The following is a 20,636-nucleotide window of genomic DNA, read 5'->3' as shown; positions in this document are numbered from 1 at the left end:
TATGTATGTATGTATGTTTATTTAATTGTTTTTGTCTGTCTTGTGGCTTGAATCAGGGCTGGAGCACTGTCCCTGAGTTTTTGTGCTCAAGGCTAGGACTCTATCACATGAGCAACAGAGCCACTTCCAGCTATTTTGGTAATTTATGAAAGGTAAGGGTCACAAACTTTCAAAGTCTGTTGGCTTCAAGCCATGATCCTCAGATCTCAGCCTCCTGAGTACCTAGGACTATGGGAGAGAGCTACTGGCACAAGCTACAAACGTTTTTGTTATAGTTTATGGATCCTGTGAAATGACAGATATTAGAATTTCAGTTTTTATCAGTTTCATTTTCATTCTTATTTTGTAGTTTTATTTATAAAACTAATATACAAGGGTTACTATTTCATAAGTCAGGTAATGAATATAAATATTTGTCAGTTGTGAGGCATCCACTCAGGGTGTACATGCTCCTCCTGAGATTTTAGGCTCTATGCTAGCACTCTGCTACTTTGATCTACCTTCTTCACAACATTTCATTTTGGATAATGCCACTGCTAACTTTACCTTTCCCAATCTTCCCATCCAGTTCTCAACCACAAGTTGTATAGTTCCTTTTCCACATAGTAGCTACTGTGTCCCACTGATTCATTCACTTACACTCTCTCATAATTGACCAACTCTCCAAACAACAAGTGATTTTATTCCACCAATTTTAATGGAAAAATTTCAACACCCATAGATACATTGTTAGGGACATCATAGATATTTTTTAACATGAAAACAAGAACAAGATCTCTGCATGATAAAAATGTTCACCACTTACATATACTGAATCTATCACACAGGAGATTTCCTATATCTATTGCTATATTTTCCTCACTTCTACTCCAGTGACCACTGCATATGGTAATGAGTGAGCTGAAGCCTACTTTGAATGTTAGGTTCCTGTTCCATTGTCCCAGTGTTTTATCATAGTGCAAGAATGGTTTGTGTAGACTTTTGTGTCATTTCCCTCCAGAAATACCCTGGCATTTCATCTCTGGAATCACATGATAATGACTGCATTTCATATCAAGGCATGCTAATATAGAACCATGGTCACTACAATGCTTAACTGAGTTTTGTTTTGTTTTGTTTTGTTTTGGCTCCGGTCGTGGGTCCTGAACTCTGGGCCTGGGCACTGTACCTCAGCTCTTCAGCTCAAAGCTAGTTCTCTGCCACTTGTGCCACAGCACCACTTCTGGCTTTTTTCTTTTTGTTTATCTGGTGCTAGGAATGGTACCCAGGGTCTCATGCATGCAAGGTAAGTGCTCTACTACTGAGCCACCTTCCCAGCACCTCACTGAGTTTTCAGGGAGTGTGTGAAACCATGTTCACATCTGGTATATTTGGCCTACTCCTCTTTTGAAGCTTATTTTAAAATTTTACCCAGGAATTTTCCCCACTTTGTCATTTCTTCACAGGAAGCATTTTACCTGAAAACTTCCTGGGATAGTAAACATTTGTTTGGGAATGCTGGAGCTTGAACTAATGGTCAGTCCCTTACCTTTCTTATGTAATACTGATAAGATGTGTTTTCAAATGAGAGATTGTAACTGGATACTGGTGGCTAACACCTATAATCCTAGCTACTCAGGAAGTTGAAATGTGATGATCATGATATGAAACCAGCCCAGTCAGGAATGTCTATGAGACTTATCTCCAATTAATCAGCATAAAGATGGAAGTGAAGCTCCTAGCATTTAGCAATAATAAAAGAATACAGAGTACCATTCAGGCCCTCAGATCAAGCTACAAGGCTTCAAACACACACACACACACACAAACACACACATACAGAGAGCATATATAATAATATGGAGACCAAAGAAATCATAATATGCAAATTCCTGTGTACCACAGGCCCACGGTTCTCCTAGTGAAGGCACTAGGACCCATGGTGTGAGACAGGGTTTGTTTTCTATAATCTCAACCATTTCTGTCTTATAGATCTCTTGTCTTTGGCATCCCACTCCAGAAGGGCCACCCCTGTGCCTGAAACTGATTTTGATCTTCGATATTTTTTGTGAAGGTCAATTTGGAATGGATCCATAATCCAGTACGCTGATTTTTCTCTCCTGTATAGACTCCCTGCTTATCTATGCATCAAACCTCACAAACACCTTAGCGATGTTCTCAGGTGCATCAATATGGGGGCTTATCCTCATAGCCGAGCTGTGTGTTGTTGTCATGGTGAACTCCCTGCTGTCCATGCTCTATCTGTATATTTTTTTTTTCCAACGTCATCTGAAGAAGCCCATCGATACCATCTTCATGTACCTGACTGTGGTCAACATCCTGAACCTCACCTTCACAATGTTACCAGACATCATAGCATGCTTCAGAATCCAGCAATTTCTGGACAATGTGGGCTGCAAAGTGGTGGTGTACCTTTTCAGAGTCACCCTGGGGACTGGCCATTAGTACCACCTCACTCCTCAGTGCTTTTCAGGCCATCAACATCAGCTCTAGCCATGTCCAGTGGGTGTGGCTTAAATCTAAGTCTTCAGTGTGGATTTTCCCTTCTTTCCTCTTTTTCTGGGTCATCAATATGTTCATCTACCTCCCAGTCATTACAGCTATGAAAGCCAAAAGCAATTTCACATTGGTTGGTCCCGGGATTCACAATGCATATTGTGAGATGCAGCTGATAGAAGATAATAGATCATGGTATTTCATCTCTATCTTATTATTTCAAGATCTTGTGTTTGTTATCCTCATGATCACCACCATCCTCTATATGGTGAGCCTCCTGTACCGACACCACAAGACAGCCTGGCACCTCCATAGTCCCAGGCTTGCTTCCCAGTCAGCACCTGAGAAAAAGGCCACCCACACCATCTTCCTGTTAGTCAGCAGTTTTGTGTTCTTCTATTGCTCCCACAACATCGCAAACTTTTATTCCTTTAACACGCCAGTGAAAATCCCAACACTGGATGTGATCATTTGTATTTTATCATCATGCTACCCAACCGTTTGTCCTTTTGTCCTAATGAAGAAAAATAAAATTCTTTCCAAATGTAAACTCTCCTTCTCGTTGATAGGAAGTACTGGTTGTCATAAAGCATTCAACAGCTGATTGGACAGCCAAAATTTCTTCAAAGCAGTTAAGTTCCTAGTAATATATCTGAGGAATAAATTGTGTGTACTGAACACCTGAAGTGTTGTTCAAGTTCAGAGATGCTGTAATTCTTAAAGGCTGAGGTGCTTTTGTGTGTAAGTTTGCACAAAAGGGTTCTATTGCTTATACTTAACAGATCATTAGTGGGACAAATGAAATACATTTTCTGTGCACTATTAAAATTAAAAACATTTCTGTTCCTATAATACAGTGGTTAGAGAATGTAGTTCTTACTCGTGTTCCCTTCCTACTAACAGTGCTGTTTGTTATATGGAATTTTATTAGATCACTCTAAGAATGCTGGTTCTCCAATGACACAGTAGCATCTAGCCACCGAAGAAACATCATGTGGCCAAAGAACACAGCCAGAGCCAGGCACAGGTGTCTCATGCCCATAATCCTAGCTACTCAGGAGGCACCTTGGTTCTCAGGCACCCTGGGAAGAAAAGTTAGTGAGACCCTTACTTCAACTAATCACAAGAAAAGCGAGAAATAGTGCTATGGCTCAAGTGCAAACCTTGAGCAAAAGAAGCCCAGGGACAATGCCCAAGCCCTGAGTTCAAGCCCCAGGTCTGGCAAAAAAGAAAAAAGAGTGGAGCTTGCGGCGAATAACAAAGAAAATTGCAGCTAGTGACAAAGAAGGAGACAACCAATGACAATTAGGATGCAGTCAACGCAGAGATGTGTATACATGATGAGACATATTCTTCCATCTTATGATCTCCATGACTCTACTCTGTGACAAGCAGTATGGCAAAGGCACAATGGAGATCAGTGTTCTGATTTAGACAACAAAGGAAATCTTCCAAGATAGGGCCGTGGAGAGAGTAAGACCCTGCAGGTCCTGTCATCCATCACCACTGGACTTTCTGAAGAAGTGTCATGAGGAAAAGGAGTGCTGTTCAGTGTGAAGCCCTCTGGACATTGGGTATTTTTATCCTATTTTCTGTTTTTGGTCAAAGACTATGTCTGGAACTCGCTATCTAACACTTTTTCTCATCATCTGATGCTCCACAAGTCCCCTATCCTACCACTGGACACTCAACCTAGTTTGAAGTCTACTCGCCCTGTTATCCTTCCTGATCATGGTCGATATATGCAGTTGGCTCCACTGATAGTATTTTAGTCCTAGATTTTATTTTGGACCTTAATATTTATTGTTTGTATATGTTGAGCTAATTTGCATCCTTGGAATAAAATCAGCCTTATTGTCATGTGTGATATTTCTAGTATATTATCACATATACTTCTGAGACTTTGGGATGAGTATCTCAACTACATTTCTTTACCATTTTCTAGTTTGGTTGACAGGAATAGTGTTCTTATCATGTTTTGTTAGCAGGGAAATTCTGCTTGAATCGGCTGAATTCCCAAATTTTTCCTCTTAGTTAGCAAAATTGTTGGAGAAGCCATTTCATGAACGTTTTAGGGTTTTGTATTGTTTGTTTATTTTTTGAGTTTTCTTTGTTGCTGTTGTTTAGTTGTTTTGTTCTTGTACTTGGCTTAAACTGAGGACCAAGTTTGTGTGCCTGAGCTTTTTTTTTTTGGTCTGGTCATGGGGCCTGAACTCTGGGCCTGGGCGCTGTCCCTCAGCTCTTCAGCTCAAGGCTAGTGCTCCACAACTTGAGCCAAAGCACCATTTCTGGCTTTTTTCTTTTTTGCTTATGTGATGCTAGGGAATTGAACCCAAGGCCTCATGCATGCAAGGCAAGCGCTCTACCACTAAGCCACCTTCCCAGCCCTGTGCCTGAGCTTTGTTTTATCAATGCTGGCAGTCTCCCACTTGAGCCACAGCTCTACCTGTGGCTTTTTGCTGGTTAAATGCAGGTAAGAGACTCACAACTGGGTTTCTGCCAAGTCTAGCTTTGAACTGTGATCCTCAGATCACAGGTTCTGAGAAGCTATCTTAACAGTGCGAAGCTGGCACCCAGCTTCAATAAGTTTTGGATATATAATAGAACCTCCCAAATACGAACAAGGAGGACAAGAACTACTTACAACCGAGTTGTCATGTGCAAGGAGCTTGAAGTTATTGTAGTCTCCCCAAAATGGAGGACAAAGTATAAACAAATCCAGCAGTGGTCCTCATTAGGCAATGTGTGGAACTGAAGTATGCAACTTGTGGTTGGGAATGGGAGAAAAAAACTGAGAGAGATTGTAGGAAGGGGTAACATTATCCAAAATGAACTGTTCTCTTTAAGTGTAATGTGAAACATGAACCCCTCTGCACATCATCTAAAACATAACAATTTTAATCGGGCACCACTAGTGGCTCATACCTATAATCCTAGCTACTCAGGATTCTGAGATTCCAGGATCCCAGTACTAAGCCAGCCCATGCAGGGAAGTTCATAAGCCTCTTATCTAAAATTAACCACTGGAAAACTGGCAGTGGTGCTGTGGCTCAAGTGCTTGCCTTTAGCTGAAGAACTCAGGGACAGCGACCAGGCCCAGAGTTCAAGCCCCATGACCACAAAAAAAATTGAATATTCTCACTTGAAAAATAAAATGAAAAGATAGTCTTCTCTAAAATAAAAATCCTCAGTACTGAAGATGGTCAGGACTTTCAGAAGGAACACACACTATTGCCCTCAAATACAAAGAGTAACAACTCTACAAATACCTTATGACAAGTGGAGAAAAAAGATGAAAAATAAAATGAACAAACAGTCTTCTCTAAAATAAAAACCCTCAGTATTGAAGATGGTCAGGACTTTCAGAAGGAACAAACACTAGTGGCCTCAAATACAAAGAGGAGCAACTCTACAAATACCATATGACATGTAGAGAAGAAAGATGACATTGGTCAAGTCATCTCACTCTTATAGTACTTTGTGGGAAGGCAACTCCTCTGTCCAACTACTTAAACATCAAAAATAAAACCAAAAATAAAACAAATATATACAAGTCAGAAATACAGCAACTAAAGAAATAAATTCTGAGATTAAACACTGACATTAACTACATCCCTCCAAAACATTTTTAAAAGAGGATAGAAATAGCATGATTGTATCGATACATGCACAAAAAGACTTTGACAGAACTCAACATCACTTCATTTTAAAAAAATAGCTTTGAAAGGATTGGGAAGAGAGTGGGACATGCATCAACATCACAAAGTTTAGGCATGACAAATCTACAGTTCATGCTGTTCTGAATGGGGAAAATTGAAAACAAGTCTGCATAAGGAAAGAAGGTGCGGGAACTCAGCGATCTCCACTCGCTAATGTTATGAGTTTGGACATGATCCGTCTGCTTCTAGTTCGTGGACTAGTTTCATGAGTAACACTGTTACTTCAGCTTGAAAATTCTTACAAAATGAGACAAAAATCCCCTGGTTCCTGAGATTTTCCTTGTTTGGACTGTCAATGTCATTGGGTATTATAGGCCTATTCAAATGGTTTTAATCTTGGTGGAGATGAAGAAGTTTACATGCATTTCTACTGGATTTTCCATCTTGTTACAGTGTAGGTTTTGAAAAGAGCCCTTCATTATCTTTTGGATTTCTTGGTGGTTTTTTGCAATGTTTGCATTAGCATCTCTGATTTTGTTCATTTGAGTCTCATCTTTTCTTCTTTAATTTAGATAGTCATTTGTAAATTTTATTGTTTTTTCCCTAAAAGAGCAACTTATTGTTTTGTTGATTTTATATAAACTGTATTTTTAGTCTCTAGTTAATTTATCCCCTATTCCTTACTATTTCTCTCCATCTGGTTGTTTGAGGTTTAGTGTGCACCTGTTTTCTGAGTAGCTTTACTCACACTGCTTGTGTTATCTATATGTGTACAAGTTTACTAAGAACTTTCATTTCCATACTGCTTTTGCTGCACCCAGAGGGTCTGGTATCATCACACTGGCCTCATAACCCTGGTATGTTTCATAGTCAAGGCTGGGCACAACAGCCTATCCACAATGCCTGGCTGCCTCCAGGAAGCTGTGCTTCGTGAGCCAGCATTGTGCAGCTCTCAGCCTTGACAGGAACATGAGATAGGAAGAGGTAAGAAGACTTTAGCATCCTCTTTATCTAAGCTTTACAACATTTCCGCTCTGCATGTTGTAATTTGAATCAGGGTGGCAATAATGTTTCCTGAAGGGACCTTGGAAACCTCACTCTTTCCTAGATTGATTTTATCTGCAGTAACCTGGGAGAGGCCTAAATTGTTTTACTAATAATTTATTCATTGATCTACAGATTTCTTATATGTATGTATGTATGTATATATGTATGTATGTATGTATGTTTCTTTAATTATTTTTGTCTGTCTTGTGGCTTGAATCAGGGTTAGGGCACTATCCCTGAGTTTTTGTGCTCAAGGCTAGGACTCTATCCCATGAACATCTGAGCCACTTCCAGCTACTTCGGTAATTTATGAAAGGTAAGGGTCACAAACTTTCAAAGTCTGTTGGCTTCAAGCCATGATCCTCAGATCTCAGCCTCCTGAGTACCTAGAACTAAAGGAGAGAGCCACTGGCACCAAGCTACAAATGTATTTGTTATAGTTTATGGATTCTGTGAAATGACAGATGTTAAAATTTCAGTCTTCCCAGTTTTTTATCAGTTTCATTTTCATTCTTATTTTGTATTTTATTCTAAAGCTGATATACAAGAGTTACTATTTCATAAGTCAGGTAATGAATATAAATATTTGTCAGTTGTGAGGCTTCCACTCAGGGTGTACATGCTCCTCCTGAGATTTTAGGCTTCACGCTATCACTCAGTTACTTTGAGCCACAGTGCCACCTTCTTCACAACATTTCCTTTTGGATAATGCCACTGCTAACTTTTTCTCTCCCAACATTCCCATCCACTTCTCAACCACAAGTTGTATAGTTTCTTTTCCACATAGTGTCTACTGTGTTCCACTGATGCATTCATTCACACTTTGTCATGATTGACAATCCAACTCGCCAAACAGCAAGTGACTTTATTCCATTAATTTTAATGGAATAATTTCAACACCCATAAATACATTGTTAGGGACATCACAGATATTTTTTAACATGAAAAAAAGAACAAGAATCTCTGCATGATAAAAATGTTCACCACTTACATATAATGAATCTATCACACAGGATATTTCCTGTATCTGTTGTGATATTTACCTCACTTCTACTCCGGTGATCACTGCATAGGGTAATCGGTGAGCTGAAGCCTATTTTAAACCTTAGTCTCCTCTACCATTGTCCCAATGTTTTATCATCATACAAGACTGGTTTGTGTAGATTTTTGTGTCATTTCCCTCCAGAAATACACTGGCATTTCATCTCTGGAGTCACAGAGTAATGATTGCATTTCATATCAAGGCATGCAAAATAGAACCATGGTCAGTACAATGCTTCACTAAATTTTTAGGGAGTGTGTGAAACCATATTCACATCTGGTATATTTGGCCCACTCCTTTTTTGAAGCTTATTTTAACAGTTTATCCAGGAATTTTCCCCAGTTTGTTATTTCTTCACAGGAAACATTCCACCTGGTAGTCTTCCTGGGATGGTAAACATTACTTTGGGGATGCTGGAGCTTGAACTAATAGCCTGTCCGTTACCTTTCTTATCTGTTACAGATTAGATGTGTTTTCAAATGACATGTTTTAGCTGGACACTAGTGGTTCACACTTGTATCCTTGCTGCTTAGGCAGTTGAGATGTAAGGATCATGATATGAAGCCAGCTCAGGCAGGAATGTAGCTGAGACTTATCTCCAATTAATCACCATAAAGATGGAGATGAAGCTGTTAGCTTTTAGCAAAAGTACAAGAACACAGGGTACCATTCAGGCTCTGAGATCAAGCTACAAGACTTCAAACACACACACACACACACACACACACACACATACACACATACACAGAGCATATATAATAATGTGGAGATCAAAGAAAACATAATATGCACATTTCTGTGTACCACAGGCCCACATTTCTCCTAGTGAAGGCACTAGGACCCATGGTGTGAGACAGGATTTCTTTTCTGTAATCACAACTATTTCTGTCCTCTAGATTCTCTACGCCTTCTGTCTTTCACATCCCACTCCAGAAGGGCCATCCCTGAGCTTGAAAATGACTTTGATCTTCGATATTTTTTGTGAAGGTCAATTTGGAATGGATCCATAATCCAGTACGCTGATTTTTCTCTCCTGTATAGACTTCCTGCTGATCTATGCATCAAACCTCACAAACACCTTAGCAATGTTCTCAGGTGCATCAATATGGGGGCTTTTCCTCATAGCCCAGCTGTGTGTTGGTGTCATGGGGAACTCCCTGCTCTCCATGCTCTATCTGTATGTTTTTATTCCAACGTCATCTGAAGAAGCCCATCGATACCATCTTCATGTACCTGACTGTGGTCAACATCCTGAACCTCACCTTCACAATATTACCAGACTTCATAGCATGCTTTGGAATCCAGCGATTTCTGGACAATGTGGGCTGCAAGGTGGTGGTGTACCTCTTCAGAGTCACCCGGGGACTGTCCATCTGTACCACCTCACTCCTCAGTGCTTTTCAGGCCATCACCATCAGCTCTAGCCATGCCCAGTGGGTGTGCCTTAAATCTAAGTCTTCAGTGTGGATTTTCCCTTCTTTCCTCTTCTACTGGGTCATCAATATGGTCATCTATGTCCCGGTCATTACATCTATGAAAGCCAAAAGCAATTTCACTTTTGTTGGTCCCAGGGTTTCCAATGCATATTGTGAGACTTGGCAGATAGAAGACAATAGATTATGGTATTTCATCTCTATCTTATTATTTCAAGATCTCGTGTTTGTTATCCTCATGATCATCACCAGCCTTTATATGGTGATCCTCCTGTACTGACACCACAAGACAGTTCGGCACCTCCACAGTCCCAAGCTTGCTTCCCAGTTGGCCCCTGAGAACAAAGCCACCCACACCATCTTACTGTTAGTCAGCTGTTTTGTCTTCTTTTATTGCTCCAACAACATGGCAAACTTTTATTCCTTTTACGAAAATCCCAACAGTGGATTTGATCATTTGTATTTAACATCATGCTATCCAATCATGTGCCCTTTTTTCCTAATGAAAAATAATAAAATTCTTTCCAAATGTACACTCTCCCTCTCAATGATAGGAAGTACCGATTGTCATAAAGCATTCAACAGCTGATTGGACAGCCAAAAGTTTTCTTCAAAAGCTTAAGTTTCTAGTAATATACCTGGGGAAGAAATTGTACTGAACACCGGAAGTGTTCCAGTTCAGAGTTGCTGTAAATCTTTCTTTTTTAATATTTTTGAGCGTTCCAGTTCTGGGGCTTGAACTCTAGGCCTGGTTGCTGTCCCTCAGCACTTCAACTCAAGGCTAGCACTCTACCACTTGAGCCACAGCACCACATCCGGCTTTTTTCTCTTTCCTTATGTGGTGCTAAGGAATTTAACCCAGAGGCTCAGGCATGCAAGGCAAGTGCTGTACCACTGAGCCAACTTCCCAGCCCCTATGCTGTAATTCTTAAATGCTGAGGTACTTGTGTGTGTTTGCACTAAATTGTTATATTGCTTAGTTGCTCAACAGATTATTAGTGGGACAAATGAAATACATTATCTGTACACTATGAAAATTAAAAGCATTTCTGTTCTTATAAGACAGTAGCTAGATAATCTATTTCTTCCTTGTGTTCCCTTCGTACTAACGGTGCTGTTTGTTATAAGAATGATGGTTCTCCAATGAAAGAGTAGCATGTAGCCACCGAGGAAAGAGCATGTGGCCAAAGGACACAGCCAGAGCCAGGCACTGGTGGCTCATGCCCATAATCCTAGCTAGTCAGATGTTGTTGCTGTTGTTTAGTTGCTTTGTTCTTGTACTGGTCCTAGGGCTTGAACTGAGGACCAGGGCTGTGTGGCTGAGCTTTTTTTTTTATCAAGTCTGGCAGTCTCCCACCTGAGCTACAGCTCCACCTGTGGCTTTTTGCTGATTAAATGCAGGTAAGAGACTCACAACAGAGTTTTTGCCCAGTCTAGCTTTGAACTGTGATCCTCAGATCACAGGTTCTAAGAAGCTATCATAACAGTGTGAAGCTGGCACCCAGCTTCAATAAGTTTTGGATATATAATAGAACCTCCCAAATATGAACAAGGAGAACAAGAAATACTTACATCGGAGTTGTGATGTGCAAGGAGATTGAAGTCATAATAGTCTCCCCAAAATGGAGGACAAAGGGTGAACAAAGCCAGCAGTGGTACACATTAGACAATGTGTGGAACTGAACTATGCAACTTGTGGTTGGGAATGAGAGAAAAAAAACTGAGAGATTGTGGGAAGGGGTAACATTATCCAAAACAAACTGTTCTCATTAACTGTAATGTGAAACATCAACCCCTCTGCACATCATCTACAACATAACAATTTTAGTCAGGTGCCAGTGGCTCATGCCTATAATCCTAGCTACTTAGGAGATGAGATGCAAGGATCCCAGTACAAAGCCAGCCGATGCAGGAAAGTTTGTGAGCCTCTTATCTCCAATTAACCACTGGAAACCTGGCAGTGGTGCTGTGCTCAAGTGCTTGCCTTGAGCTGAAGTACTCAGGAACAGCGACCAGGCTCAGAGTTCAAGCCCCATGTCCAACCAAAAAAAAAAAGCTTACGGGATTGGGAAGAGAGTGGGACATGCCTCAACATCACCAAGTTTAGGCATGATAAGTCTACAGTTGACGATGTCCTGGAAAGATAATTGAAAGCAAGTCTGCATAACGAAGGAAGGTGAGGGAACTCAGTGATCTCCACTCTCTGATGTTGAGTTTGGACATGATCCTTCTGCTTCTAGTTCATGGAGGAGTTTGATGAGTACCACTGTTAGTTCAACTTGAAAAGTCTTACAGAACCAACCCTGGTTCCTGGGATTTTCCTTGTTTAGACTGTCAATGTCATTAGGTATTATGGCCTATTCAATTTGTTTTAATCATGGTGGAGCTCAAGCAGCTTGCATATATTTCTAGTGGATTATCTATCTTGTTAGAATGCAGGTTTTGAAAAAAGTCCTTCATTATCTTTGGGATTTCTTGGTGATTTTTTGCAATGTTTGCATTGGCATCCCTGATTTTGTTCATTTGCGTCTCTTCTTTCCTTCAGTAATTTAGATAGTCATTTGTAAATTTTATTTTATTTTTTTCCCAAAAGAGCAACTTATTGTTTTGTTGATTTTATATAAACTGTATTTTTAGTCTCTAGTTAATTTACTTATCACCTATTCCTTACTATCTCTCCCCATCTGGTTGTTTGAGGTTTGGTGTGCACCTACTGTTTGTCTTATCTATATGTATGCAATTTACACTAAGAAATTTCTTTTGAATACTGCTTTTGCTGCACCCACATGGTCTGATATGAAGTGTTATATTTTTCAGTGAATTCTCACCTGTTGTTCAGTAATGTGTTATTGGATCACTGTGTGTTTCAGTGTTTTCTGAAATGTTCTGTTGTTTAGGAGCAGTTTAATTTAACTGTGATCAGATAAGATACCAAGAGTTATTTCCATCCTTTTGTTTTTCCTCAGGCTGACTTGTGTCCTAGAATATGGTTAATTTTGGAAAATGTTCCATGTGCTGCTGAAAAGAATGTGAGTTGTGTGCTTGTTGGGTAAAATACTTTCTAGAAGGCTTCTATGTCCATTTGAATAATGGAGTTATTTAATTCAGAAGCTTCTTTGCTGATTTTTGTTTGGTAGACCTATCCTTTGATGAAAGTGGGGTGTTAAAATCTCCCACTATTATTGTGTTGGGGTCTATGAGGTTATGTAAGGCTAAGAGTATTTGTTTAATGTCTTTATGTCTTCCATGGTTTGGTGCACAAATATTATCCACTATGATTTCCTCTTTGTGGATCAAGTACTTTGTTAAGATGTAATGGTCTTATTTATCTCTTTGTACTGATTTTAATGAGGAATAAATTTTATCGGATGACAATGTGGCTACTCTGCCCTTCTTGCAAGATGTATTTGCATGATGAATTTTGTACATCTTATAGCTCTAAATAATTTTTCTTTGTGTGCTGAGTTTCTGTTGTTATAGTTGTTTTGTATTTTTTTCCAATATACTGCTTACATCTTTAGGTTGGAGAGTTTACCCATTGATGTTGAATGTCACTATGGAGAACTATGTCATTGTTCCTGCTATCCTGTTATTTTCCTTTCATGTGCTTTTTTCCTTTTTGGTAGTTACTAAACTTCTAATGATCTTTATTCAATTCTATATGTTGAATTCTTGTATTTATTCATAATGTAGTGATTTTATATAATGCTGTGTTTACTTTGACTGTTTTCTATTTTCTAATTGTAGCCTTTCCTTTATTATGCCTTGTAGATCTGATGTAATTCTATGGATTCTTTTTTTTGCTGTTGTTTGTCATGGAAGGTATGAGTTTCACCATCCATTGTGATTTTTAGCCAGGCTGGTTACACCAATTTGGGTTGCCAATTGTTCTTATTTGGGAGTTGAATTATACCACTCCAGGCTCTCTCTGCATTCAGTTGGTATGGAGAAATCTGCGGTCATTCTCATCTTTTTTTTTTCGTTGTAATAAAGTTCCTTCTTTAGTTTGCTGCATTTAAAAATGGTTTCTTGCTTTAGAAGTTCAGCGTTTTCACTTTGATGTGTCTAGTGGTATTTCTTCTGGCACCCTGTCTGGTATGGGTTCTACATATCTCTAGAGGTGGATGAGAATCCACGTTCAGTTAGGGAAATTTTCTGTTCTTATTTTGTTACATGGCTTATCAATGTGTGTCCAGAGCTTTGGACAGGAGAAAACCTTGTAGCACAGCTTGTACATTAGAATCCTGTGCTGTGGGGTACAGGAGCCCTACACAGCTGGCCCACCAGATTCCAAGCTCTGCAGAGCCAAGGCCCCCAGCAGGGAAGACAGAGAGTGCTCTGGGTTGCACTCAGTATGTCCCCAAGGCTGTGAGAACTAACTGTTAATAACCAGCAACATCCTGAAGTTTACTTTCTGATGAGTTTGACTTGGAAAAAACACACATCTTGAGGTTGTAATTCTGTTCTCTAAGTAATCAACTTAATATGTTCTCTCAGAGATTGCCTTGGCACCTGGGAGAGAGTTTTGCATGTCCTGTGGGGACATCAGATTGAAGCCTGTAAACAAAGCCGACCAGACAGCAGGTGACACTGATTGATGTCCACTGGGAGAAGCCTCATCACCCTGGTATGGTTCATAGTCAAGGCTGGGCACGGGCAGCCTATCCACAATGCCAGGATGCCTCCAGGAAGCTGTGCCTTGTGAGCCAGCATTGTGCAACTCTAAGCCCTGACAGGAACATGAGGTAGGAAGAGGTAAGAAGACTTTAGCATCCTCCTTACCCCAGGTTTTCAACATTTCCTGCTCTGCATGTTGTAATTTGAAACAGGGTGGCAATAATGTTTTATGAAGGGAACATGGAAACCTCATTGTTTCTTAGATTGATTTTATCTGCAGTAACCTGGGAGAGGCCTAAAGTGTTTTACTCATAATTTATTCATTGATCTACAGATGTCTTGTATGTGTATGTATGTATGTATGTATGCATTTATGTTTACTTAATTTTTTTTGTCTGTCTTGTGGCTTGAATCAGGGCAGGGGATCTGTCCTTGTGTTTTTATGCTCAAGGCTAGGACTCTATCACATGAGCGACAGAGCCACTTCCAGCTACTTTGGTAATTTATGAAAGGTAAGGGTCACAAACATTCAAAGTCTGTTGGCTTCGAACCATGATCCTCAGATCTCAGCCTCCTGAGTACCTAGGACTATAGGAGAGTCACTGGCACCAAGCTACAAATGCTTTTCTTATAGTTTATGGATTCTGTGAAATGACAGATGTTAGAATTTCAGTCTTCCCAGGTTTATCAGTTTCATTTTCATTATTATTTTGTATTTTTATTATAAAGCTGATATACAAGGGTTACTATTTCATAAGTCCAGTAATGAATATAAATATTTGTCAGTTGTGAGGCATCCACTCAGGGTGTACATTCTCCTCCTGAGATTTTAAGCTCCAGGCTAGCGTTCTGCTATTTTGAGCCACAGTGCCACCTTGTTCACTACATTTCCTTTTGGATAATGCCACTGCTAACTTTACCTTTCCTAATCTTCCCATTCAGTTCTCAACCACAACTTGTATAGTTTCTTTTCCACATAGTGTCTACTGTGTACCACTGATGCATTCACTCACATTCTCTCATAATTGACAAGCTCTTCAAACAACAAGTGACTTTATTCCCCCAACATTAATGGAAAATTTTCAACACCCATAGATACATTGCTAGGGATATCATAGATATTTTTTAACATGAAAACAAGAACAAGATCTCTGCATGATAAAAATGTTCAAAACTTATATATACTAAATCTATCACACAGGAGATTTTCCGTATCTGTTGTTATATTTTCCTCATTTCTACTCCGGTGATCACTGCATAGGGTAATCGGTGAGCTGAAGCCTATTTTAAATCTTAGTCTCCTCTATCATTGTCCCAATGTTTTATCATCGTACAAGACTGGTTTGTGTAGATTTTTGTGTCATTTCCCTCCAGAAATACACTGGCATTTCATCTCTGGAGTCACAAGATAATGACTTTATTTCATATCAGGGCCTGCTAAAATAGAACCATGGTCAGTACAATGCTTCACTGAGTTTTTAGGGAGTGTGTGAAACCATGTTCACATCTGATATATTTGGCCCACTCCCCTTTTGAAGCTTATTTTAACAGTTTACCCAGGAATTTTCCCCAGTTTGTCATTTCTTCACAGGCAACATTCCACCTGGTAGTCTTCCTGAAGTAGTAAACATTTCTTTGGGGATGCTGGAGCTTGAACTAATGGTCTATCCCTTACTTTTCTTATGTATTACTAATTAGATGTGCTTTCAAATGGGATGTTGTAGCTAGACACTGGTGGCTCACACTTGTATCCTTCCTACTTAGGGAGTTGAGATATGAGGATCATGATATGAATCCAGCCCAGGTCTAATTAATCAGCATAAAGATGGAGGTGAAGCTTGTAGCTTTTAGCAAAAATACAAGAACACAGGGTACTATTCAGGCCCTCAGATCAAGCTACAAGACTTCAACACACACACACACAAAGCATATATAATAATGTGGAGCTCAAAGAAAACATAATATCCAAATTTCTGTGTACCACAGGCCCACGGTTTTGCTAGTGAAGGCACTAGGATCCATGGTGTGAGACAGGGTTTCTTTTCTATTATCTCAACCATTTCTGTCCTCTAGATTCTCTAGATGTTTTGTCTTTGGCATTCCACTACAGAAGGGCCACCACTGTGCCTGAAACTGACTTTGATCTTCGATATTCTTTGTGAAGCTCAATTTGGAATGGATCCATAATCCAGTGCACTGATTTTCTCTCCTGTATAGACTCCCTGCTTATCTATGCATCAAACCTCCCAAACACCTTAGCAATGTTCTCCGATGCATCAATATGGGGGCTTTTCCTGATAGCCCAGCTGTGTGTTGGTGTCATGGGGAACTCCCTGCTCTCCATGCTCTATCTGTACATGTTTTTATTCCAACGTCATCTGAAGAAGCCTATCAATGCCATTTTCATGCACCTGACTGTGGTCAACATCCTGAATCTCACCTTCACAATTTTGCCAGACATCATAGCATGCTTCGGAATCCAGCGATTTCTGAACGATGTGGGCTGCAAGGTGGTGGTGTACTTCTTAAGAGTCACCCGGGGATTGTCCATCTGTACCACCTCATTCCTCAGTGCTTTTCAGGCCATCACCATCAGCAACAGCCATGTTCAATTGGTGTGGCTTAAATCTAAGCCTTCCATGTGGATTTTCCCTTCTTTCCTCTTCTTCTGGGTCATCAATATGGTCATCTATGTCCCAGTCATTATAACTATGAAAGCCAAAAGCAATTTCACTTTGATTGGTCCAGGGATATCCAATGCATATTGTGAGACTAAGCGGATAGAAGACAATAGATCATGGTATTTCATCTTTATCTTATTATTTCGAGATCTTGTGTTTGTTATCCTCATGATCACCACCAGCTTCTATATGGTGACCTTCCTGTACCGACACCATAAGACAGCCCGACACCTCCACAGCCCCAGGCTTGCTTCCCATTTGGCACCTGAGAACCAGGCCACCCACACCATCTTACTGTTAGTCAGCTGTTTCGTGTTCTTCTATTGCTCCAACAACATCGTAAACTTTTATTCCTTTTACACACCAGTGAAAATCCCAACACTGGATGTGCTGATTTGTATTTTGTCATCATGCTACCCAACCGTATGTCCTTTTTTCCTAATGAAAAATAATAGAATTTTTTCTAAATATTCACTCTCCCTCTCGATGATAGGAAGTACTGGTTGTCATAAAGCATTCAACAGCTGGTTGGACAGCCAAAACTTTTCTTCAAAGCGTTTAAATTCCTAGAAATATATCTGGGGAAGAAATTATATTGAACACGTGAAGTGTTGTTCCAGTACAGAGATGCTATAATTCTTTCTTTTTAAATTTTTTTGGGGGGTCCAGTAGTGGGGCCTGAACTCTGGGCCTAGGTGCTGTCCCTCAGACTTCAGCTCAAGGCTAGCAATCTACCATTTGAGCCACAGTGCCACATCCGGATTTTCACTTTGCTTATGTGGTGCTTTGGATTTTAACCCAGAGCCTCAGGCATGCAAGGTAAGCACTGTACCACAGAGCCAGCTTCCCAGCCCCTATGCAGTAATTCTTAAATGCTGAGGTACTTTTGTGTCTTTGCACAAAAGTGTTATATTGTTTAGTTGCTTAACAGATTATTAGTGAGACAAATGAAATACATTTTCTTTACACTATTAGAATTAATAGCTTTTCTATTCTTATAAGACAGTTGCTAGACAATCTATTTCTTCCTTGTGTTCCCTTCCTACTATCTGTGCTGTTATAAAGAATTCTATTAGATCACTCTAAGAATGCTGGTTCTCCAATGAAAGAGTAACATCTAGCCACAGAAGAAACAGCATGTGGCCACAGGACACAGCCAGAGCCAGGCACAGGTGGCTCATGGCCATAATCCTAGCTAGTCAGAAGGCACCTCAGTTCTCAGGCAACTTGGGAAGAAAACTTAGTGAGACCTTACTTCAACTAATCACAAGAAAAGCCAGAAGTAGTGCTATAGCTCAAGTGGAAGAGTGCTAGCCTTGAGCAAAAGAAGCCCAGGGACAGTGCCCAGGCCCTGAGTTCAAGCCCCATTTCGGCATAAAAGAAAAAAGAATGGACCTTGCAGCCAATGACAAAGAAAATTGTAGCCAGTGACGAAGCAGGAGGCAACCAATGACAATCAGGATGCAGTCAACGCAGAGATGTGTATACACCATGACACATCTTCTTCCATTGTGATCTCCATGACTCTACTCTGTGACAAGCAGTGTGGCAAAGGCACAATGGAGATCAGTGTTCTGATTTAGACAACAAAGGAAATCTTCCAAGATAGATCCGTGTAGAGAGTAAGTCCCTAGAGGTCCAATCGTCCATCACCACTGGACTTTCTGGAAAATTGTCATGGGGAAAAGGGGTGCTGTTCAGTCTGGAGCCCACTGGACATTGGGTATTTAATTCTATTCTATTTTTTTGGTCAGAGACCAGGACTGGAACTCGGTATCTGATGCTTTTGCTCATCATCTGCTGCTCCACAAGTCCCCTATCCCTCCACTGGACACTCAACCTAGTTTGAAGTCTACTCCCATGTTATCCTTCCTGTTCACAATCTCTATACACAGTTGGCACCCCTGATAGTTTTTGAGTCCTCGATTTTATTTTGGACCTTGCCAGGCCACATATACTTGGTTGAAAATTCTGGAATGTAAGGTTTAGGACAGGAGTGGAGCCTGGCATAGACTCAAGCCTCAGGCATCCCCCAGGAGTTCGTGGAGAACTGGATTCCCTAAAAAAAGACAATCTGGTCAGACTTAACCCATTGTTCTCTGGGAAAGAGAAGTTCCAGTGTGACTGCTGCACACCACAGTGACCCAGGGCCCAGTGGCAGGATGCCTGCCCTGTGCCCTGACAGGTCCCACCTGGGAGAGTGTCTGTCCTGCCTCCAGGCCAGTTCAGGCTTGCCATTGTATACAACAACCCTTGTTTCCTCCTCTAACAAGCAGCTCAGTATCCAACCACCATGGGAACCCGGTCAGTCCGAGAGGCACAATGGAGAGAAAGCTGCCGAAGCAAGCGTTTGGAAAGGAGCAGAGATCACAGCAGGCAAAGCAGCCATGAAGATGTGTCTGCAAGGAGTCCTTAGCTGGGTTCAGCAAAGAGAGGCCGGTGCAGGTGGGCGGAGGACTTCCATAAAGCTGCCTGTGGTAGATAGATGGCTTCTGATTTGAAATCGACAACAGAATAAAGGACTGAAGTTCAATGAATCGTCTCTGGCCAGAGAAACAAGGTCAAATGCTTAAATTTCTGCACTTCCAGTGGTTCCTGGTATTTCCAGCTGAGTGGACATCTTTCTGTGACCACTGGGTGTCACGCCACCTTCTGCGGAGTCTGCGTGAGAGATCGCATTGGACAAAGAGCTTCAAGGAAGCATGCCCTCAGGAAGGGGGTGTTGGTTCAAGGCTTCCCATATACTTGGCTACACCTTTATAGCCTCTACCTTTATTCTTACTACATTCTTCTTGGCTGTACATTCGTTGCCTTTATTCTCGTTTTGGTTATTTTTCTATTGATCCGTGAACAGAGCATGTTGTATTTTTCCAGTCCAATAGAGAAGGCTTCTCTAAGTAATAAAGACTAAGGCCAAAGATTAAATGTGGGCAATGCCCCAATCAATCTATCATCTGATGTGACATTGCCTCCAGAAACTCCTACAACTTCACAGGCGGTTTTGCAGCTCATGCATAGTAAATATAGAGACTTACAATTTCCAGATATGTCCAACAGACAAAATCAATGACCTAAACTAAGTTAGAAAGAGTTATCCCAGTAGTTCAGAGAGTTCTAAAAAAGAAGGGACCTCTGATTATAAAAGAAAAAGAAAGATTCTCCCAACAGTTATGATTAAGTTTATTCCAACTTACATTATAGGGAATAGATGGTGTTTTCACACAAAATATAAAGTTAGTAACATATTTCCTGAACCAACCAAGAACCATTTCCTTATACAGGAGCTTATAAAGATGAAATTAGTTGGATAAAAATAAAATTAAAAAAGTATAATGTGGAAAAAAATTATATTAAGTGAAGTAAGCCAGGCCCAAAGAAACATAGGTCCCATGTTTTCCCTTATATGCAATATCTAGTATATGTATGAGTCAAGCGGAAAAGGTTAGATAATGTGATGTCAGGAAAATGAACCCTTAGATGTGTATTTTAATGTTTTTTTTCTTTCATGCATGTGTTTCTAACAAATTTATAAGATTATCTCTTTGTTGTTTTGTATGTCCCTCCCCCACAGTATAACCCCTGCTTTCACTATATTTGATGTCAGTATAATTTGTGGAGGAGATGGGGAAAAACCAGTTGTTTAAGGATACAGGTGGAACTG

The sequence above is a fragment of the Dipodomys merriami genome, unplaced genomic scaffold (genome assembly GCF_024711535.1).
Source record: "Dipodomys merriami isolate MVZ:Mamm:240054 unplaced genomic scaffold, mDipMer1.0.p SCAF_57, whole genome shotgun sequence".
NCBI lineage: Eukaryota > Metazoa > Chordata > Mammalia > Rodentia > Heteromyidae > Dipodomys > Dipodomys merriami.
This window is presented reverse-complemented; position numbering follows the sequence as displayed.